The 21159-nt window shown below is 43.8% G+C and overlaps 1 protein-coding gene and 2 long non-coding RNA genes across 27 annotated transcripts in view; 1 reads left to right on the forward strand and 2 right to left on the reverse strand.

The window, feature by feature from the left end:
- The window catches only part of LOC118364594 (E3 ubiquitin-protein ligase znrf2-like), a 99251-nt gene that overhangs the window by 69666 nt on the left and 8426 nt on the right, over positions 1–21159 (reverse strand). The gene's annotated exons all lie outside the window — the stretch shown is intronic.
- Positions 6413–13614, reverse strand: LOC127914312 (uncharacterized). Its single transcript, XR_008088000.1, has 2 exons — positions 11674–13614; positions 6413–8124 (listed from the first exon to the last, which is right to left on the reverse strand). It is a non-coding gene; the product is annotated as an uncharacterized LOC127914312 (long non-coding RNA).
- Positions 17805–21159, forward strand: part of LOC127914311 (uncharacterized) — a 3519-nt gene continuing 164 nt past the window's right edge. For 4 of the 24 annotated variants that reach the window (XR_008087984.1, XR_008087981.1, XR_008087982.1 and 1 more), the window contains exons 1-3: positions 17805–18933; positions 19003–19331; positions 19413–20981. This is a non-coding gene — a long non-coding RNA (uncharacterized LOC127914311). Of the gene's footprint in view, positions 18934–19002; positions 19332–19412 lie in introns of all 24 variants that reach the window. The other 20 variants (XR_008087979.1, XR_008087992.1, XR_008087986.1 and 17 more) reach the window with 20 other exon arrangements.

The raw sequence follows: 21159 nt of genomic DNA on the forward strand, positions 1-21159 counted from the left end.
AGATGAGCTTCTCAAACCCCTGACCCTGTGGGGAATACATTTTTCCAGGAGGGATGGAGGGAAGGAGGGAGGAGAGAGGTCAAGAGACGGTACACTACATAGCTGACTGGATGAATGACATGGAAATTCTTTGATTAATCTACCTCAACACAAAATAAATAATCATACACTCAAAAAAGAAGGGTTGGGGCGAGTGAGAAAGATGGGGTGGGAGAATAAGAGAGAAAGATTGAGAGAGAAAGTATGCAATATGTACATTGTTACATCATGCCAATAAAGCTAATTTCATTTAATTGAGAGAGGGGGGAGACAGAGAGAGACAGAGAAACAGGGAGGGGCAGAGAGAGAATGAGAGAGAGAGAGAGAGAGAGAGAGAGAGAGAGAGAGAGAGAGAGAGAGAGAGAGAGAGAGAGAGAGAGAGAGAGAGAGAGAGACAGAGAAACAGGGAGGGGCAGAGAGAGAGAGAGAAAGAGAGAGAGAGACAGAGAGAGAGACAGAGACAGAGACAGAGACAGAGACAGAGAAACAGGGAGGGGCAGAGAGAGAGAGAATGAGAGAGAAACAGAGAAACAGGGAGGGACAGAGAGAGAATGAGAGAGAGAGAGAGACAGAGACAGAGAAACAGGGAGGGACAGAGAGGGAGAGAATGAGAGAGAAACAGAGAAACAGGGAGGGACAGAGAGGGAGAGAATGAGAGAGAAACAGGGAGGGACAGAGAGAGAATGAGAGAATGAGAGAGAGAGACAGAGACAGAGAAACAGGGAGGGACAGAGAGAGAATGAGAGAGAGAGAGAGAGAGACAGAAACAGAGAAACAGGGAGGGACAGAGAGAGAGAGAGAGAGAATGAGAGAGAGACAAGGGCCAAGGTCTAGCACTTCTGTCTGGGTAAATGATTTCCCCTGCCACATACAATATGTTGATATTGTTTCAATACTCGTGCAGCATGTTGGCCGTAAGGTTAGAGAAGCAGAGTTAGTGGAGCGCAGTGTTTGGTGTTTGTGAAGGCAACATGAATAAACATGCTATGCAGTGTCTCAGGGACGCGAGTGACATCAGCCATCCTATGGTGCTAGACTGGAGGATCTTCATGTGACTTCAGCTTAATAACTAACTCCATTTGTTGTGGAATCATGAATACGTTACACTCTGTCATGCTCTGACTGGGCTTGGTATCACAGCCTACCTTACCTGCCTGCACGTCCAGACATGTCTGTATATGTGTTTGTTTGTGTGTGTGCCTGTGTATGTGTTTGTGTCAAGCGGACGAGGCGGTGGTATAGTTCATCACACGATGAAGAGGAAGATTGACTACTGATTCCTGAATGGATGATCTGGTGTGTCTACGTGGACTTCATACAGCAGCAGGCACACAGACAGGGCATCAGAAAGTACACAGAGTCCCGGAAACATGAGAGGGACATACTAATCGGCTGCATGGACATATTATAGGCCCTCATCTGGGCAAGTTGAAATGGTCGCTCCAATGGCTTACAACACAGTGATAAATGGCCAAACATATCAACAACACAGCAGCCACCTAAACAGCCATAGTCCTTGTACTTTTCCAGAGTGAAAAAACACAGACCCCAACAAACAGAGACACATCACTATTACACAAGACAAGTATGCAGCCCTGAATTTAACACACTGCACACAAACACCAGAAGACACTGCACACAAACACCAGAAAACACTGCACACAAACACCAGACCACACTACACACAAACAACAGAACACACTACACACAAACAACAGAACACACTAGACACAAACAACAGAACACACTACACACAAACACCAGAGCACACTAGACACAAACACACTACACACAAACACCAGACCACACTACACACAAACAAACTAAACACAAACACCAGAACACACTAAACACAAACACCAGACCACACTAGACACAAACACACTACACACAAACACCAGACCACACTACACACAAACAAACTACACACAAACACCAGAACACACTACACACAAACACCAGACCACACTACACACAAACAAACTACACACAAACACCAGAACACACTACACACAAACACCAGACCACACTAGACACAAACACATGACACACAAACACCAGAACACACTACACACAAAACACCAGAACACACTACACAAACACCAGACCACACTAAACACAAACAAACTACACACAAACAACAGAACACACTACACACAAACACCAGACCGGTGTCTCCAGTGCGCTAGAATGAGCATCCAGCCAGCGCTCCTGGTCTCCAGTATACCTCCATGGACCAGGATATCCTGTGCCGGTTCTGCGTACTGTGAGTCTGCACAGCCCTGTGCATCCTGTGCCAGCGCCCTGCATTTGCAGGGCAAGTATAACCATCCAGCCAGGACGGGTTGTGTCAGCTCTACACTCCAGACCTCCAGTATGCCTCCACAGCCCAGTACGTCCTGTACCTGCTCCCCACACTCGCCCTGAGGTGCGTGTCCCCAGCCCAGTACCACCAGTGCCAACACCACGCACCAGGCTTCCTGTGCGTCTCCAGAGCCCTGAACGCCCTGTTCCTCCCCCCCGCACTCGCCCTGAGGTGCGTGTCCCCATCCCGGTCCCACCAGTGCCGGCACCACGCACCAGGCCTATAGTGTGCCTCGGCAGTCCAGTACACCATGTTCCTCTTCCCCGCACTCGCCATGAGGTGCGTGTCCCAAGCCCGGTACCACCAGTGCCGGCACCACACACCAGGCCTATAGTGCGCCTGGCCAGTCCAGAGCGTCCGGCGACAGTACCCAGTCCAGAGCGTCCGGCGACAGTACCCAGTCCAGAGCGTCCGGCGACAGTACCCAGTCCGGAGTGTCTGGCAACAGTACCCAGTCCAGAGCGTCCGGCGACAGTCTACAGACCGGAACCTCCTACGACAGGCCGCAGACCGGAACCTCCTACGACGGGCCGCAGACCGGAACCTCGTACGTTGGGCAGCAGACCGGAACCTCCTACGACGGGCCGCAGACCGGAACCTCCTACGACGGGCCGCAGACCGGAACCTCCTACGACGGGCCGCAGACCGGAACCTCCTACGACGGGCCGCAGACCGGAACCTGCTACGACGGGCCCCAGACCGGAACCTACCACGACGGGCCGCAGACCGGAACCTCCTACGACGGGCCGCAGACCGGAACCTGCTACGACGGGCCGCAGACCGGAACCTACCACGACAAGTCCCAGTCCGGATCCGCCAGAGTCTCCCTCCAGTCCGGATCCGCCAGAGTCTCCCTTCAGTCCAGAAGCGCCACTCACCCCAGACTCGACCATCAGTCCAGTGGCGTCCTCTAGTCCGGGGTCGGCGGTGAGGGTTCCCGCTCCAGAGACATTACGTAAGTGGGCCGAGTCAGAAGTGGAGCGGGGACCACGTCCCTCACCAGAACTGCCACCTCGGAGTTATGACCACCCAGACCCTCCCATATAGGCTTAGGTGTGCGGCCGGGAGTCCGCACCTTTGGGGGGGGATACTGTCACGCCCTGACCTTAGTTTGCTTTGTTTTCTTTATTATTTTGGTTAGGTCAGGGTGTGACAAGTATGATATGTGTTTCTGTACTGTCTAGGGGTTTTGTATGTTTATGGGGTTGTGTCCAGTCTAGGGGTTTTGTATGTCTATGGTTGCCTAGATTGGTTCGCAATCAAAGGCAGCTGTTTATCGTTGTCTCTGATTGGGAACCATATTTAGGCAGCCATATTCTTTGGGTAATTCGTGGGTCATTGTCTATGTCTAGTTGCTTGTGTCTGCACTAGTATTATATAGCGTCACGTTTGGTTTGTTGTTTTTGCATAGTTTGTTAAGTGTTTTTCGTCTTCATTAAAAAGCATGCATTCATCTGACGCTGCGCCTTGGTCTCCTCCATTCAACGAACGTGACACTCACAGGGGAAGAGGGGGAGGAACTGTCTTACTCTCACAGGGGAAGAGGAGGAGGAACTGTCTTACTCTCACAGGGGAAGAAGAACAAGAGAGAAGAGAAACAACAGGGAAAATACAGATGTAATTAACCTGTAACAGCGGAGCGGAGGAGAAGTATGTTTTCTGATGTTTGGTCAACCACCACTATTTCCCAACATAAATGTCAAAGGTCCCACTTCCTCTTCAGTGTAACTGTGTATGTTATTGGGCAGGAGGACAGATCATATCCTAAATGTTACAAACAAACTCAGTCTACCCCATGACAGACAAAAGTCAGGATCTGAACAGCATACTCGAGGAAGTAGGCCTTATACACTAGTACCCTCAGGAGAGTGCAGCGCAGTGTAGTAATAATCAGGTCAAGAACTGGAGACCCAGATTAAGATACACCCCCTTTCATAGTAAAAGTCAAACTGATCATCAGTTAAATGCTGGGTCTTATATATCAGGGAATTCTGTGTGATGAAGAAATAAAATCCTGCTTGGGCTATTAGATGGTTAGTCAATATTTACCGAGTGACTGAGTAGAGCACAGACAAGCCATTTGAAAGCAAATGTGTAGAACCATTAGCACTTAGATTTCATCCTTGATGCAAATTCTATACAAAATTAAGACTGTCAGCAACAGTTTGCGCGGCTTAACAATGGGAGGAAACTGCTTAGCTGCCGATATAAGAAGCGGAACTGCTTAGTATGAGAATAATACTCCTACAATGGATATCTAACTGAGAGACCGTGTGGCTTTCTCTACTGGAATGTGGCTAAGATGGTGTAAGGAATTTTATGAATAATGACTAAACAATATCCCCATTTTAAATAGAACTGTAACTAAGTGACCTTATACTCTGTTTTATTATATCTGATTAACAATATGAATTCATAAGTGAGGGATTGTGGATCCTGAAACAGGGTGTAATTAAATAAAATAAATACCATTCCAGCCAGGTTGGAGAAGATTGGAAGTGTTTTTTTTAAGTAAGCAGAAAGGGTCATTAACCTATGGTTGAACCGACTCAACTTAGCTCTGGGATGTTTAGATAAGGCAGTGTGTGTTTTCTTAGGTTTTCCATTAGTTGGAACTGTCTGCTGAATGGTGATGGATGAAAACTTCAGAAGGTTTATCTCGAATGAACTTTTGAACTGTTGGGAGAAATAATATTTTATAACCTATGAAGTCATATTTTGTATATAAACTGTTGTTCGTGGTTACATGGCAGCGCGCTCCGAGAATAAATACTATTATCTATTATTGATAAGACTGGTCTCTGTCTATTTTATGCAAATAAGAATCTTACAAATTCTCATAAAATAGACTAAGTGAATTCAATTAATGAAAACATATTGGAATAATGAAATTACAGTAACAATTGGTCCTTAGAGCGGATATCCAAGACCTGCCTCTGTCGTCCAAAGGTAGTAGCTGAAAACCGTGCACGGGCGGGTCTAGTCCTGTTATTTAAAGACCTGGCCTCTGAATTGAGGTTAAAGAACAGGCCGGTCGGTATATGTTGTCTAAGGTCGACAGAGAAGGTGACGGAATCGAAACGTTCCTATGCGTCCCTATTGAGCAGTGAATGAGATATCAACCAGATTCCTTTTCTACGGCTTCCCTAATGTGTCTAGTGTCACAATACATAGTTTCAGGCTTTTATTTGGAAAAATGAGCCTGAACGTCAACATTGCTTCAGTGGTCAGCTGGACAAATGCGACCATTGTTTCTCTCTATCCTACTAAGAAGCCACCAGTCCCGGTTGATATATTATCAAATAGATATTTGAAAAACACCTTGAGGATTGATTATAAACAACGTTTGCCATGTTTCTGTCGATATTATGGAGCTAATTTTGAATATTTTTCGGCGTTTTCATGACAAGAATTTCCGGGCGATTTCTCAGCCAAACGTGAAGAACAAACGGAGCTATTTCGCCTACAAAAATAATATTTTTGGAAAAAAGGAATATTGGCTATCTAACTGAGTGGAAACATCCGAAGCTCATCAAAGGTAAACAATTTAATTTGATTGCTTTTCTGATTTCCGTGACCAAGTTACCTGCTGCTAGCTGGACAAAATGCTATGCTAGGCTATCGATAAACTTACACAAATGATTCTCTAGTTTTGGCTGTAAAGCATATTTTGAAAATCTGAGATGACAGGGTGATTAACAAAAGGCTAAGCTGTGTCTCAATATATTTCACTTGTGATTTTCATGAATAGGAATATTTTCTAGGAATATTTATGTCCGTTGCGTAGTGTCAGTCGATGATTACGCTCCCTCATGCGGGATGGGGAGTCACTTAGAGCTCCCCCCTACTTTGTGCAATTTCCGCCTGAAGACATACCCAAATCTAACAGCCTGTAGCTCAAGCACAGAACCAAGGATATGCATATTCTTGGTACCATTTGAAAGAAAACACTCTGAAGTTTGAGTAAATGTGAATTGAATGTAGGAGAATATAACACAATAGATCTGGTTTAGATAAAACAATGGAAAAAAACATACGTTTTTTTTATTTATTTATTTTATTTGTATTTTTATTTCACCCTTATTTAACCAGGTAGGCTGGTTGAGAACAAGTTCTCATTTGCAACTGCGACCTGGCCAAGATAAAGCATAGCAGTGTGAACAGACAACACAGAGTTACACATGGAGTAAACAATTAACAAGTCAATAACACAGTAGAAAGAAAATAGTCGATATACATTGTGTGCAAAAGGCATGAGGAGGTAGGCGAATAATTACAATTTTGCAAATTAACACTGGAGTGATAATATATCAGATGGTCATGTACAGGTAGAGAGATATTAGTGTGCAAAAGAGCAGAAAAGTAAATGAATATAAACAGTATGGGGATGAGGTAGGTAAAAATGGGTGGGCTATTTACCGATAGACTATGTACAGCTGCAGCGATCGGTTAGCTGCTCAGATAGCAGATGTTTGAAGTTGGTGAGGGAGATAAAAGTCTCCAACTTCCGCGATTTTTGCAATTCGTTCCAGTCACAGGCAGCAGAGAACTGGAACGAAAGGCGGCCAAATGAGGTGTTGGCTTTAGGGATGATCAGTCAGATACACCTGCTGGAGCGCGTGCTACGGATGGGTGTTGCCATCGTGACGAGTGAACTGAGATAAGGTGGAGCTTTACCTAGCATGGACTTGTAGATGACCTGGAGCCAGTGGGTCTGGCGACGAATATGTAGCGAGGGCCAGCCGACTAGAGCATACAGGTCGCAGTGGTGGGTGGTATAAGGTGCTTTAGTAACAAAACAGATGGCACTGTGATAAACTGCATCCAGTTTGCTGAGTAGAGTATTGGAAGCTATTTTGTAGATGACATTGCCGAAGTCGAGGATCGGTAGGATAGTCAGTTTAACTAGGGTAGGTTTGTTCATCTTTAAAATGAACAAGGTAAAACAAACATTCAGATATGATGATGGGGACAATTTCAGTGAAAAACATAAGAGGGCAACAGTGCTTGTGCAAAGTTTCAGAATGATAACTAACAAAATGAGTGTGCTACATGACATTTATCATGAAGTCACCCAGGTGTCCCACACAAGTAGCCCAAATGTACTCAAGTGGCCAAATTGGTGAAGGTATACATTTTGAAACAAATAACTATATACAAAATACCAAAATGGTATTCTAACACACCCCCCCCCCCCCAAAAAAAAAAAAAAAAAAAAATGAGGGAAAAAAATGATTTTTTGTTGTTGTTGGGGGAAAACATGTAATTATTGATAAAAAAAATATGAAAAAAAAATATATATACATTTACAAAATAACATGGGTAACTATTTACACACTTTCAATATTTGGAAGACCCTCAGTCCTCTATCAAATCAAATCAATTTATATAGCCTAAAACCCCAAACAGCAAGCAATGCAGGTGTAGAAGCACGGTGGCTAGGAAAAACTCCCTAGAAAGGCAAGAACCTAGGAAGAAAACTAGAGAGGAACCAGGCTATGAGGGGTGGCCAGTCCTCTTCTGGCTGTGCCGGGTGGAGATCACAGTGGTTGTAGAGGGTGCAACAGGACAGCACCTCGAGAGTAAAAATGAACAGTTTAGGGTTCCATAGCCGCAGGCAGAACAGTTGAAACTGGAACAGCAGCAAGGCCAGGTGGACTGGGGACAGCAAGGAGTCATCATGCCAGGTAGTCCTGACGCATGGTCTTAGGGCTCAGATCCTCCGAGAGAGAGAGAGAGAGAATTAGAGAGAGCATACTTAAATTCACACAGGACACCGGACAAGACTCCCATTCGGAGTCAGTGTCACTGTGAAAGAAAATGTTCAGTTAGAATAGTTTCACATATGAGCCCTTATTCAACAGGTATAATAAACAGATATATATCGAGTACCGGGAACATAAGGTTGAATATATTATTATGACCTGCTAGATCTACTGTCTCTTTTATATTATGACATTTCAGCTAGATCTACTGTCTCTATTATATTATGACAGACCAGCTAGATCTACTGTCTTTATTATATTACAACAGACCAGCTGTATCTACTGACTCCATTTCACTTCGGCCATTGTTGTGGGCCTGCCCTCCCCTCAACAGCCTCAAATAGGCTATTTCATGTGGTTTGTGGTGGGGCGGCAGACACACACATCTCACATTTCATGACATTACATGTTTATATATTGCATCTAAAATAAAATTAAAAAAAATCACAAATAATATTTTATATTAGTAATTTCAAACAAGGGCATTAGTATGATAAGAACTTACCAGTCCAAAACGATGTCCTCTCCCGGTCAAAAAATATTCCTCCACAGTCGCTAAATGAATCGTCCTTCAACAATCTCTGTCTCACTTTCCCAATCAATGTATTCTAAAATTGTGTGTACATCTGTATATCTAGACTTGGATTTAGCGTTCCCTGACTTAGTCGCCAAACTGATTGATATATAAACAGCTGAATCTGCGCGTTTACCAAACAATGCAGTGCGTAATATGTGTTTCTCCTTCCGGTATGAAACTTCAATAGCGAATGACTCTCTTTACGCTGGAGCTTACTACATGGGTTGGTCTTGCAACACAAACTATTGCGGTCAATATGTCCCGCGAAATTACCCATCAGGTTTGATTGTGTTACAAACAAACCAGTTGATTGCAGTGAAACTAAACATGACTGGAAAAGTCACGTTCTGTGTGGGTTATTTACCTTGAATGTGTCGTCGAAAATGGAATGAGAAGGAATTCACAACACAAGCGGTTTACAAAATGTTTTGTGTTATGCTATAAAAATGGATTCTATCAAACAAAAGATCATTCATTGTGTAACAATGAGCATTGGAATTGCAAACAGACGAAGATCGTCAAAGGTAAACGATTTATTTTAATGCAGTTTGTGATTATGTTATGCCTGTGCTGGTTAAAATTGTTTTTTTGATGGGGCTCTATGCTCAGATAATCGCATCGTATTCTTTCGCAGTAAATCGTTTTTAAAATCTGACAATGCAGTTGGATTAGCAAGATTCTAGGCTTTCGATACATGTGAGACACTTGTATTTTCATGAATGTTTAATATGACTATTTATGTAGCGATCACCATATGTTGTGGAATTTTAGCCCGCTAGCGAGTTCTGTGCGCAGAGGTTAACCTTAAAATCAGTTTCATCAATAATTTAATATATGTTGCATAGTGTGGAATACCTTATCTACAGTAATTTATCACACCTAAGAACTGAAACTTATTTTCATTAATCATTTTAATGCTTATAAAATCACAATTTTTCTATGTAATTTCCTGCCCTATTGGCTTAAAATATCTCCTATCCAAACCTCAATGTATCATAGCCAATTCAAAAACTTCACAGCCAATGTTTTTAAAACAGAATCCTGAACCACTTTCTCTTTTCTCACTGGAGTTTATTTCCCCGCTCCCCCCGTCTTGCCTCCATTCCACTTTCCCCTCTGTGGTTCAAACTATAATTATGTCCCAGAGCTATACACTCTATTATAATTAATTGACCTTAAAACTAGTATTCCAAATGACCACAAATTCATTATCCAAATGGCCCTCCCCTGAGGTTGATCAGACCCCAAGAGATAGCCATGATAAGGTCAAAGGTCATACCACCCTTTTATAGTCATGTTCCATACCACATTAGAGGTATTAAAGAACCCTTTATCCTTACAATTTTAAAAACTTCACTTGTGTAATTAAAACTCATAAAATCCCATATGTGAGTGTGCCCCTTTAAAATACCTTTGCACTAAAACAAATAGTCCTAACAAATGTTTTACGTGTGTATATTTGCAAACCTTAATGAAAAAAAAATGACAAACTTCCAGGCCCTTTTCAATTTGTTCGTTTATGGCCTCAATCTCACCCACTCTCCCCAAGATTATAGTCCCAGGAAACATCCAAAAGAGAGACAATAAAACTCCCATTCTCCCAGGAAAAACACAAAACGCCTAACTGGCATTCACTATGCTACATCAATTCAGAAACTCAAAAATGAACTATAAACCAAACCTAATGATAATTCCTCTTTACCTCAAATCATTAATCATAAGTTTTAATCAATGCCAATGTATATGTATACTTAAGTGAACATGCTACCCTTAGATACAATTAACCTGATAACATTATTATCTAAATGGAATACTTTTTTCCTCTGTTGCAAATGTCGTACATTTCTCAGTGTAAGAAATCAGTAATTTAATCCCAGGTATTTAATGAAAATGTAAACGTATTCTCCCATGGCTCCTTCAACTTACATATTCTAGATAACTTCCATCCGTCCCGGAAGAAGGAATCTTACTCAAACACATCAGATAATACAATGTTTAATTAAGTAAAATCAACACCTAAAATCTACCATAACCAGTAACCAAATAAACAAACCAAGAATCAACCACCAGAATACATTATCACAATGTTTTACGATTCAAACGTTCAGATCTCCCTTTCTTACAGCCAAATATAGCCCAATGAACGCCACAAATCAATGATGCCCACCTAGCGAATCTGTTGCTAGTTTTAGCATCTTTTCTGACTACCCTGACGACATAGAGCTACATTTAAAAATGTATTTTGACATTTTTTATCAACTTCTGAAAAGTGACTCAAAACAATAATGCACGCATTTTCCTTCTAAATGACACAAACCATTTTCTCTGTCACCCTCAGTCACAACCTCATTGCCGTGGTGACAAAAGTGCATTGTGAGTGATGTCATTAACAGGCGCTGAGTCCATGCCCAGGCCGCAGCGACAGGTTTGATAAACCAAACCTAATTTATCACATCTGTTGGATCTTGAATAGAACTTATAACATCAGTCAACTTCTCTCAATCAAAATTGTACTGCCAGAAGTACAGAAAAGAGTGTATCTGAACAACGGTCAAACCAATTTGAGTAACGTGATTGTTTATCCAACGTAATGACGCAGTTTTATGTTATTCCACACCAAATCTACTTTCCTCTAACAACTTACTCTAAAAATTAGTAGCCTACACAGCAACTAACTCTCTTCCTTACTTTCAGCATTTTAATTACGACTCCATTCCCAATACCTTATTCAAACAGATCATTTAGTGAACAGACATCGTCTTACCTCAAAATTCGCTCCGTCCTTATTTTAAATTGAACGAATTAGTCTTTCAATTTGAACCAAACAAACTATTTAAAACGTTCAGTTTATATCTTATACAAACACTAGCAACTATAACTTTCTAGGCAAAACATACAAATAGTTTAAATACAATAAAAAAACTCACATTTCAGTTAGCGCAATGGCTGACACTCACCACTGAACCACCAATGCTATGTACATTACCAAGATTCTCCCCCTCAGTTAAATTACAATCTCGGTGGTGACGTTTGCAGGGAGTGTTACACTTCCGGGCGAAATGTCCAGTTTTGTTACAATTAAAACATTTGATATTTTTCTTTTGACTGCCTCTCCGTGCTGTTCATGGTGGACAGCATATCTTTTTACCTCCGCTAGAGTTGCCAACCCCCACCCCACTAAATTATTTTTCACCTCCTTACAGATTTCAACGCGCATTCCAGTTCCAAAGGCTATTTTTAGTTACTCATGATAAGGGGTATTTTGATCACCCCCGGGGGCTGCTTCTAGCGTACCACTGTTAGCATTGAATACATATTTTAAACGTTCTAGGTACTGACTGACTGTCTCACTTTCTCCCTGTCTGTATTCAGTTACCTTAGACAAGTTTGCGTGTCGGTGGTAATGTTCCGTTAGTTTAGCACATTCTGTCATTTTTGCTCTGAATGGCTCCACAGGTCCCGCGCTCCACTGTCATGATCACCCTCCCCCGCCTGGGGATTGGGTAATTCCATTAGGGGATTCAGATCCTCTCTTTCTACACTGTCACAATCTAAGTGTATATATTTCTATGATCTATGTATGTGCTGTTTACCGTTACCTAGTTACAATCTATGTGTATGGATTTATGCGATTCTCTTCCCTGGAAACGTATCTATAGCGTTGCTATCGACTGGACATTAGATCTCACTTCCACATCTATCAGTTATTACCCAGGGGACCTACATCCCTGGTTAAACTCGGGTTGTATTTATCCAAATCTCACTTTGCTATTTTAAGTGTCCCTCCCACTCTTTTGGATATTATTTCTTTCAGTATTGAATAGGTTCAGTCATTCCGTTCGCCTAGGATTACCCTGCCTTCTCACCAAGCCTAATTTATCCTCACCTGTTTTAATATATCTATCTGCTACTTTTCATAGTCAGACTACTTCCTATATACAGGTAGACAGACTACTTAGGTTAAAACTTTATTTAGGTATGTCTTTTGAATTAATGGCTATCCTATTTGTGCAAAACAACTGTCCTATCTAACAGAACTTACTATATCCCACCCTTAATAACCCTTCGGCTTGCAAAACCAGAATTTATTAACTCATGTTATTGTCAGATAAAATACTGTGGAGCCCTGAAGGAAAGAGCTTATTAGCATAGGAAGGATTTGATATGGTTAGCATTTGTTTTGGCTTTGTTTGACTATTAGAAGTTTTTTTATTTAAATAGTATTACATTTAACAGGGATATATAGTGGGGCAAAAAAGTATTTAGTCAGCCACCAATTGTGCATGTTCTCCCACTTAAAAAGATGAGAGAGGCCTGTAATTTACATCATAGGTACACTTCAACTATGACAGACAAAATGAGAAAAAATCACATTGTAGGATTTTTTATGAATTTATTTGCAAATTATGGTGGAAAATAAGTATTTGGTCAATAACAAAAGTTTATCTCAATACTTTGTTATATACCCTTTGTTGGCAATGACAGAGGTCAAACGTTTTCTGTAAGTCTTCACAAGGTTTTCACACACTGTTGCTGATATTTTGGCCCATTCCTCCATGCAGATCTTCACTAGAGCAGTGATGTTTTGGGGCTGTTGCTGGGCAACACAGACTTTTAACTCCCTCCAAAGATTTTCTATGGGGTTGAGATCTGGAGATTGGCTAGGCCACTCCAGGACTTTGAAATGCTTCTTACGAAGCCACTCCTTCATTGCCAAGGGCGGTGTGTTTGGGATCATTGTCATGCTGAAAGACCCAGCCACGTTTCATCTTCAATGCCCTTGCTGATGGTAGGCTTTGTTACTTTGGTCCCAGCTCTCTGCAGGTCATTCACTAGGTCCCCCCGTGTGGTTCTGGGATTTTTGCTCACCGTTCTTGTGATCATTTTGACCCCACGGGGTGAGATCTTGCGTGGAGCCCCAGATCGAGGGAGATTATCAGTGGTCTTTTATGTCTTCCATTTCCTAATAATTGCTCCCACAGTTGATTTCTTCAAACCAAGCTGCTTACCTATTGCAGATTCAGTCTTCCCAGCCTGGTGCAGGTCTACAATTTTGTTTGTGGTGTCCTTTGACAGCTCTTTGGTCTTGGCCATAGTGGAGTTTGGAGTGTGACTGTTTGAGGTTGTGGACAGGTGTCTTTTATACTGATAACAAGTTCAAACAGGTGCCATTAATACAGGTAACGAGTGGAGGACCAAATACTTATTTTCCACCATAATTTGCAAATAAATTCATTAAAAATCCTACAATGTGATTTTCTGGATTTTATTTCTCGTTTTTCTCAAATGTACCTATGATGAAAATTACAGGCCTCTCTCATCTTTTTAAGTGGGAGAACTTGCACAATTGGTACCATGACTGGGAATATAATGTATCTGTTGGTCACAGATACAGTCGTTTCCAAAGGTTTGGAGAATGACACAAATATACATTGTCACAAAGTTTGCTGCTTCAGTGTCTTCAGATATTTTTGTCAGATGTTACTATGGAATACTGAAGTATAATTACAAGCATTTTATTGGTGTCAAAGGCTTTTATTGACAATTACATGAAGTTGATGCAAAGAGTCAATATTTGTAGAGTTGACCCTTCTTTTTCAAGACCTCTGCAATCCGCCCTGGCATGCTATCAATTAACCTCTGGGCCACATATTGACACACTGATGGCAGCCCATTCTTGCATAATCAATGCTTGGAGTTTGTCAGAATTTGTGGGGTTTTATTTGTCCACCCGCTTCTTGAGGATTGACCACAAGATCTCAATGGGACTAAGGTCTGGGGAGTTTCCTGGCCATGGACCCAAAATATTGTTGTTTTGTTCCCCGAGCTACTCACTTCTGCCTTATGGCAAGCTGCTCCATCATGCTGGCAAAATTGTGAGTGAGACCAGTCCCTTGGCTGAGAAGCAACCCCAGACATGAATGGTCTGAGGATGCTTTACTGTTGGCATGACACAGGGCAATCTTACTGGCAGAAATATCCTTGGCTGTGAAGCCCTTTTTGTGCAAAGCAATGATGACGGCACATCTTTCCTTGCAGGTAACCATGGTTGACAGAGGAAGAACAATGATTCCAAGCACCCTCCTTTTTAAGCTTCCAGTCTGTTATTCGAACTCAATCAGCATGACAGAGTGATCTCCAGCCTTGTCCTCATCAACACTCACACCTGTGTTAACGAGAGAATCACTGACATGATGTCAGCTGGTCCTTTTGTGGCAGGGATGAAATGCAGTGGAAATGTTTTTGAGGGATTCAGTTAATTTGCATGGCACAGAGGGACTTGCAATTAATCTGATCACTCTTCATAACATTCTGGAGTATGTGCAAATTGCCATCATACAAACTGAGGCAGCAGACTTTGTGAAAATTAATATTTGTGTCATTCTCAAAACATTTGGCCACAACTGTACATAAAAAAGGTAGGGGCGTGGATCAGAAAACCAGTCAGTATCTGGTATGACCACCATTTGTCTCATGCAGTATGACACCTTTCCTCGCATAGAGTTGATCAGACTGTTGATTGTGGCCTGTGGAATGTTGTCCCACTCCTATTGAATGGCTATGCGAAAGTTGCTGGATATTGGCGGGAACTGGAATATGCTGTCGTGCACACCCATCCAGAGCACTCCAAACATGCTCAATGGGTGACATGTCTGGTGAGTATGCAGACCATGGAATAACTGGGACCTTTTCAGCTTGCAGAAATTGTGTACAGATCCTTACTGAAACATTAGGAGATGACCACGGATGAATAGCACAACAATGGGCCTCAGGATCTCATCATGGTATCTCTGTGCATTCAAATCGCCATCGATAAAATGCAATTGTGGTTGTTGTCCATAGTTTATGCCTGCCCATATCATAAACCCACCGTCACCATGGGGCCCTCTGTTTACAACGTTGACATCAGCAAACCACTCACCCACAACGCCATACAGGCATCCAACCACTGCGATTATGAGGCCAGTTAGACGTTCTATTAAATTCTCTAAAAAAACGGAGCCAGCTTATGGTAGAAAAAATTACATTCAATTCTCTGGCAACAGCTCTGGTGGACATTCTTGCAGTCAGCATGCCAATTGTCCCATCTGCCCCATCTGTGGCATTGTGTTGTGTGACAAAACTGCACATTTTAGAGTGGCCTTTTATTGTCCTCAGCACAAGGTTTAACAATCATGCTGTTTAATCAGCGACTTGATATGCCACACATGTCAGGTGGATGGATTATTTTGGCAAAGGAGAAATGCATACTAAAAGGGTTATAAACAAATTTGTTCACAAAATTTGAAAGAAAAAAGCTTTTTTATGGAATTGTATTTATTTATTTTCAGCTCATGAAACATGGGACCAACACTTTACATGTTATATTTTTATTCACTGTATTTTAGTCAGGCATTGAACTGCATCCATCTATTCTGCCACACCCTGACCATAGTTTGCTTTGTATGTTTCTATGTTTTGGTTGGTCAGGGTGTGAGCTGAGTGGGCATTTTATGTTACATGTCTGGTTTGTCTAGTTCTATGTTTGGCCTGATATGGTTCTCAATCAGAGGTGTTCGTCATTGTCTCTGATTGGGAACCATATTTAGGTAGCCTGTTTGGTGTTGGGTTTTGTGGGTGATTGTCCTTGTTACTGTCTCTGTCTTTGCACCAGATAGGACGGTTTAGGTTTTCCATGTTTATTGTTTTGTAGTGTTCATGTGTACAGTTATGTATTAAATCAACCATGGACACTTACCACGCCGCATATTGGTCCTCTGATCCTTTTCGCCTCTCCTCTTCGGAAGAAGAGGAGGAAATCCCGTACAGAATCACCCACCACAACAGGACCAAGCGGCGTGGTAACGGGCAACAGCAACGCAAAGAGGAATGGACATGGGAGGACGGTTTGAACTGCAAGAGTATGGACTATTCTTCTTGGGAGGAGATAAACAGGTGGGCGGTCGACCCAGGGAGAGTGCCGGAGCCCGCCTGGGATTCGATGGAGCAGTGCGAAGCAAGCACGGCGGCGCGGACGGAAGCCCGAGAGTCAGCCCCAAAAATGTATTGGGGGGGGGCCTCACAGGGAGTATGGCTATGCCAGGTAGGAGACCTGCGCGAACTCCCTGTGCTTACCGGGGCGCTAGAGAGACCGGACAGGCACCGTGTTATGCTGTGAAGCGCACGGTGTTCCCAGTGCGGGTGCATAGCCCGGTGCGGTACATTCCAGCTCCACGTATCGTCCGGGCTAGAGTGAGCATTGAGCCAAGTGCTATGAAGCCGGTTCTACGCAGCTGGTCTCCAGTGCGTCTCCTTGGGCCGGCTTACATGGCACCAGCCTTGCGCACGGTGTCCCCGGTTCGCTTGCGTAGCCCAGTGCGGGTTATTCCACCTCGCCGCACTGGCAGGGCGACCGAGACCATTCAACCGGGTAAGGTTGGGCAGGCTCGGTGCTCAAGAGCTCCAGTGCGCCTGCACGGTCCGGTCTATCCGTCACCACCTCCACGCACCAGCCCTCCGGTGGCAGCTCCCCACACCAGGCTGTCTCTCGGGCTCATCCGTACAGGTGAACCCGTCTGTCCAGCGCTGCCGGAGCCTTCCTCCTCTCCAGCACTGCCGGAGTCTCCCGCCTCTCCGGCGCTGCCAGAGCCTTCCTCCTCTCCAGCGCTGCCGGAGCCCCTCTGCCCAGAGCTGTCGGAGCCCCTCTGCCCAGAGGAGCCAGACCCCCTCTGCCCAGAGGCGCCGGACCCCCTCTGCCCAGAGCTGCCGGAGCCCCTCTGCCCAGAGGCGCCGGAGCCCCTCTGCCCAGAGGCGACGGACCCCCTCTGCCCAGAGGCGCCAGACCCCCTCTGCCCAGAGCTGCCGGACCCCCTCTGCCCCGAGCTGCCCCTCTGTTCAGTGGGGTTATTAAGTAGGGTCGCCGTGGTTCGGAGGCCACGGAAGAGGACAAGGTGGGGGACTAAAACTATGGTGAAGTGGGGACCACGTCCAGCACCAGAGCCGCCACCGCGGACAGATGCCCGCCCAGATCCTCCCCAATAGGTTCAGGTTTTGCGGCCGGAGTCCGCACCTTGGTGGGGTGTACTGTCACAACCTGACCATAGTTTGCCTTGTATGTTTCTATGTTTTGGTTGGTCAGGGTGTGAGCTGAGTGGGCATTCTATGTTACATGTCTAGTTTGTCTAGTTCTATGTTTGGCCTGATATGGTTCTCAATCAGAGGCAGGTGTTCGTCATTGTCTCTGATTGGGAACCATATTTAGGTAGCCTGTTTGGTGTTGGGTTTTGTGGGTGATTGTCCTTGTTACTGTCTCTGTGTTACTTTGCACCAGTATTAGGCTGTTTCGGTTTTTGTGGTACGTTTATTGTTTTTGTATTTGATTCGTGTTTACTTTGTTTCATTAAACATGGATCGCAATAGCCACGCCGCATTTTGGTCTGACTCTCCTTCACCAGAAGAAAACCCATACATATTCTGCCAACAATTTTTTTGGGGATTCAAATATAACCTATTTTAAAACCTGATTTTGTAGCATAAACTGGGAATTTGATATTTTTTTTCTGATATTATGATTGTCTGTTTGTTTCATATCTGCAAAGCAGTTAAAAAGCTGTCAGTTCCACTAACAACCATGACAATGACCTGCTTCAGACCATTGTTCTATGTGCTGTCCTTTACTGTAGCCCAGTCAGCTGTTCCATATGCTCTGTCCTGCTTCACTAGTCTCATCTCATCTTCCTTCACTGTAAATGACAATAACAGTTATGGTCAATATAAAACCTGCGCTAGGGTTAGTGTTTTGTATTTATTGTGGATCCCCATTAGATTCTGCCAAAGCAGCAGCTACTCTTTCTGGGGTCGAGCAAAATTAAGGCAGTTTATACCATTTTAAAAACATTACAATATATTCACAGATTTCACAACACACAGTGTGCCCTCAGGCCCCTACTCCACCACTACCACATATCTACAGTACTAAATGGGTGTGTGTGTGTGTGTGTGTGTGTGTGTGTGTGTGTGTGTGTGTGTGTGTGTGTGTGTGTGTGTGTGTGTGTGTGCGTGTGCGTGTGTGTGTGTGTGTGTGTGCGTGTGTGTGTGTGCCAATGAGGAAGGTAGGGCAATAACAGTCATGGTCAATATAATACCCGTGTTTTGAGGAAGGTAGGGAAAGAGATAATACCCGGACTAGGGTTAGTGTTTTGAGGAAGGTAGGGAAAGAGATATATACTAGGGTTAGTGTTTTGGAACTAGGGAAAGGTTAGGGTGTTTTGAGGAAGGTAGGGAAAGAGATAATACCCGGACTAGGGTTAGTGTTTTGAGGAAGGTAGGGAAAGAGATAATACCCGGACTAGGGTTAGTGTTTTGAGGAAGGTAGGGAAAGAGATAATACCCGGGCTAGGGTTAGTGTTTTGAGGAAGGTAGGGAAAGAGATAATACTTGGACTAGGGTTAGTGTTTTGAGGAAGGTAGGGAAAGAGATAATACCCGGACTAGGGTTAGTGTTTTGAGGAAGGTAGGGAAAGAGATAATACCCGGGCTAGGGTTAGTGTTTTGAGGAAGGTAGGGAAAGAGATAATACTTGGACTAGGGTTAGTGTTTTGAGGAAGGTAGGGAAAGAGTGTTTTGAGGAAGGTGGATAATACGGCTAGGGTTAGTGTTTTTGGGCTAGGGTTAGTGTTTTGAGGAAGGTAGGGAAAGAGATAATACCCGGACTAGGGTTAGTGTTTTGAGGAAGGTAGGGAAAGAGATAATACCCGGACTAGGGTTAGTGTTTTGAGGAAGGTAGGGAAAGAGATAATACTTGGGCTAGGGTTAGTGTTTTGAGGAAGGTAGGGAAAGAGATAATACTTGGACTAGGGTTAGTGTTTTGAGGAAGGTAGGGAAAGAGATAATACCCGGACTAGGGTTAGTGTTTTGAGGAAGGTAGGGAAAGAGATAATACCCGGACTAGGGTTAGTGTTTTGAGGAAGGTAGGGAAAGAGATAATACTTGGGCTAGGGTTAGTGTTTTGAGGAAGGTAGGGAAAGAGATAATACTTGGACTAGGGTTAGTGTTTTGAGGAAGGTAGGGAAAGAGATAATACTTGGACTAGGGTTAGTGTTTTGAGGAAGGTAGGGAAAGAGATAATACCCGGACTAGGGTTAGTGTTTTGAGGAAGGTAGGGAAAGAGATAATACCCGGACTAGGGTTAGTGTTTTGAGGAAGGTAGGGAAAGAGATAATACCCGGACTAGGGTTAGTGTTTTGAGGAAGGTAGGGAAAGAGATAATACTTGGGCTAGGGTTAGTGTTTTGAGGAAGGTAGGGAAAGAGAAGACATGTTAAGACATGTGGAGTCTCCACACAGAGCAGACCAGAGCAGAGTAGGGCCACAGCTAGAGCCCCGGCCTCACAGCGCATGTTTCACACCCAGCAAGCAGAAGTCAGATTTAGCACCAGCATACAAGCCACAGACACAACAGTACCTCCCTCTCCCCACGCTTTCTCCTCCCTTTCCTCCTCTCCTGTCCTTTCTTCAAAGACAGCACAGTACCCTTAGTCTCCTCCCTCCCACTCCAGACTGCTCCTGCTGCAAAACAAACCCATTGGCTAGCGGATTATCCTAATACTGCATGTCTAGTGGTGTGTGTACACACAATCGTTCACTGGGCGGAGGGCGGGAGTGTTCCGGTTGGTGCACCAGCACAATACCTGCTGACAGCCTACCTTAATAGCCCACAGAGCAAAGAGCAAACTGCAGACCACACACACACACACACACACTTCCTCCTACCTGCCACTCTTGTCCTGCTCTCTCTGTTCACAAGTGTGTGTGTTTGGGTATGTGTGTGCATGTGTGAATGCATTTCCATGGGTGTTGACTTAGAGCCAGTTGAGTGAGCAGCAGGTGCTGCAGTTGTCAGTTAACTGACTCTCTGTGTGCACTACTCTGCTCAACTCTTATATATATATGCCATTTAGCAGACGCTTTTATCCAAAGCGACTTACAGTCATGTGTGCATACACTCTACGTATGGGTGGTCCCGGGAATCGAACCCACCACCCTGGCGTCACAAGCGCCATGCTCTACCAACTGAGCTACACACACACAGAAACTCTACAAAGACACACTGACAAACTGGATCTCTACCTCCAGCCCTCCTCCTCTGGTCCCCTGCCAGCAGAGCAAGATGAGCCTCCACATCTAGTTCTCCAGAGACCACCAGACGCTCCTGTCATTAAGTGTATCACTCGTAAAGACAAAACGGCATCTTTAAAGGTGGAATGACAGATCCTTAAAGGTGGAATGACAGATCTTTAAAGGTGGAATGACAGACCTTTAAAGGTAGAATGACAGATCTTTAAAGGTGGAATGACAGACCTTTAAAGGTGGAATGACAGACGTTTAAAGGTGGAATGACAGATCTTTAAAGGTGGAATGACAGATCTTTAAAGGT

This window comes from Oncorhynchus keta, chromosome 31, assembly GCF_023373465.1.
Source record: "Oncorhynchus keta strain PuntledgeMale-10-30-2019 chromosome 31, Oket_V2, whole genome shotgun sequence".
Lineage (NCBI taxonomy): Eukaryota > Metazoa > Chordata > Actinopteri > Salmoniformes > Salmonidae > Oncorhynchus > Oncorhynchus keta.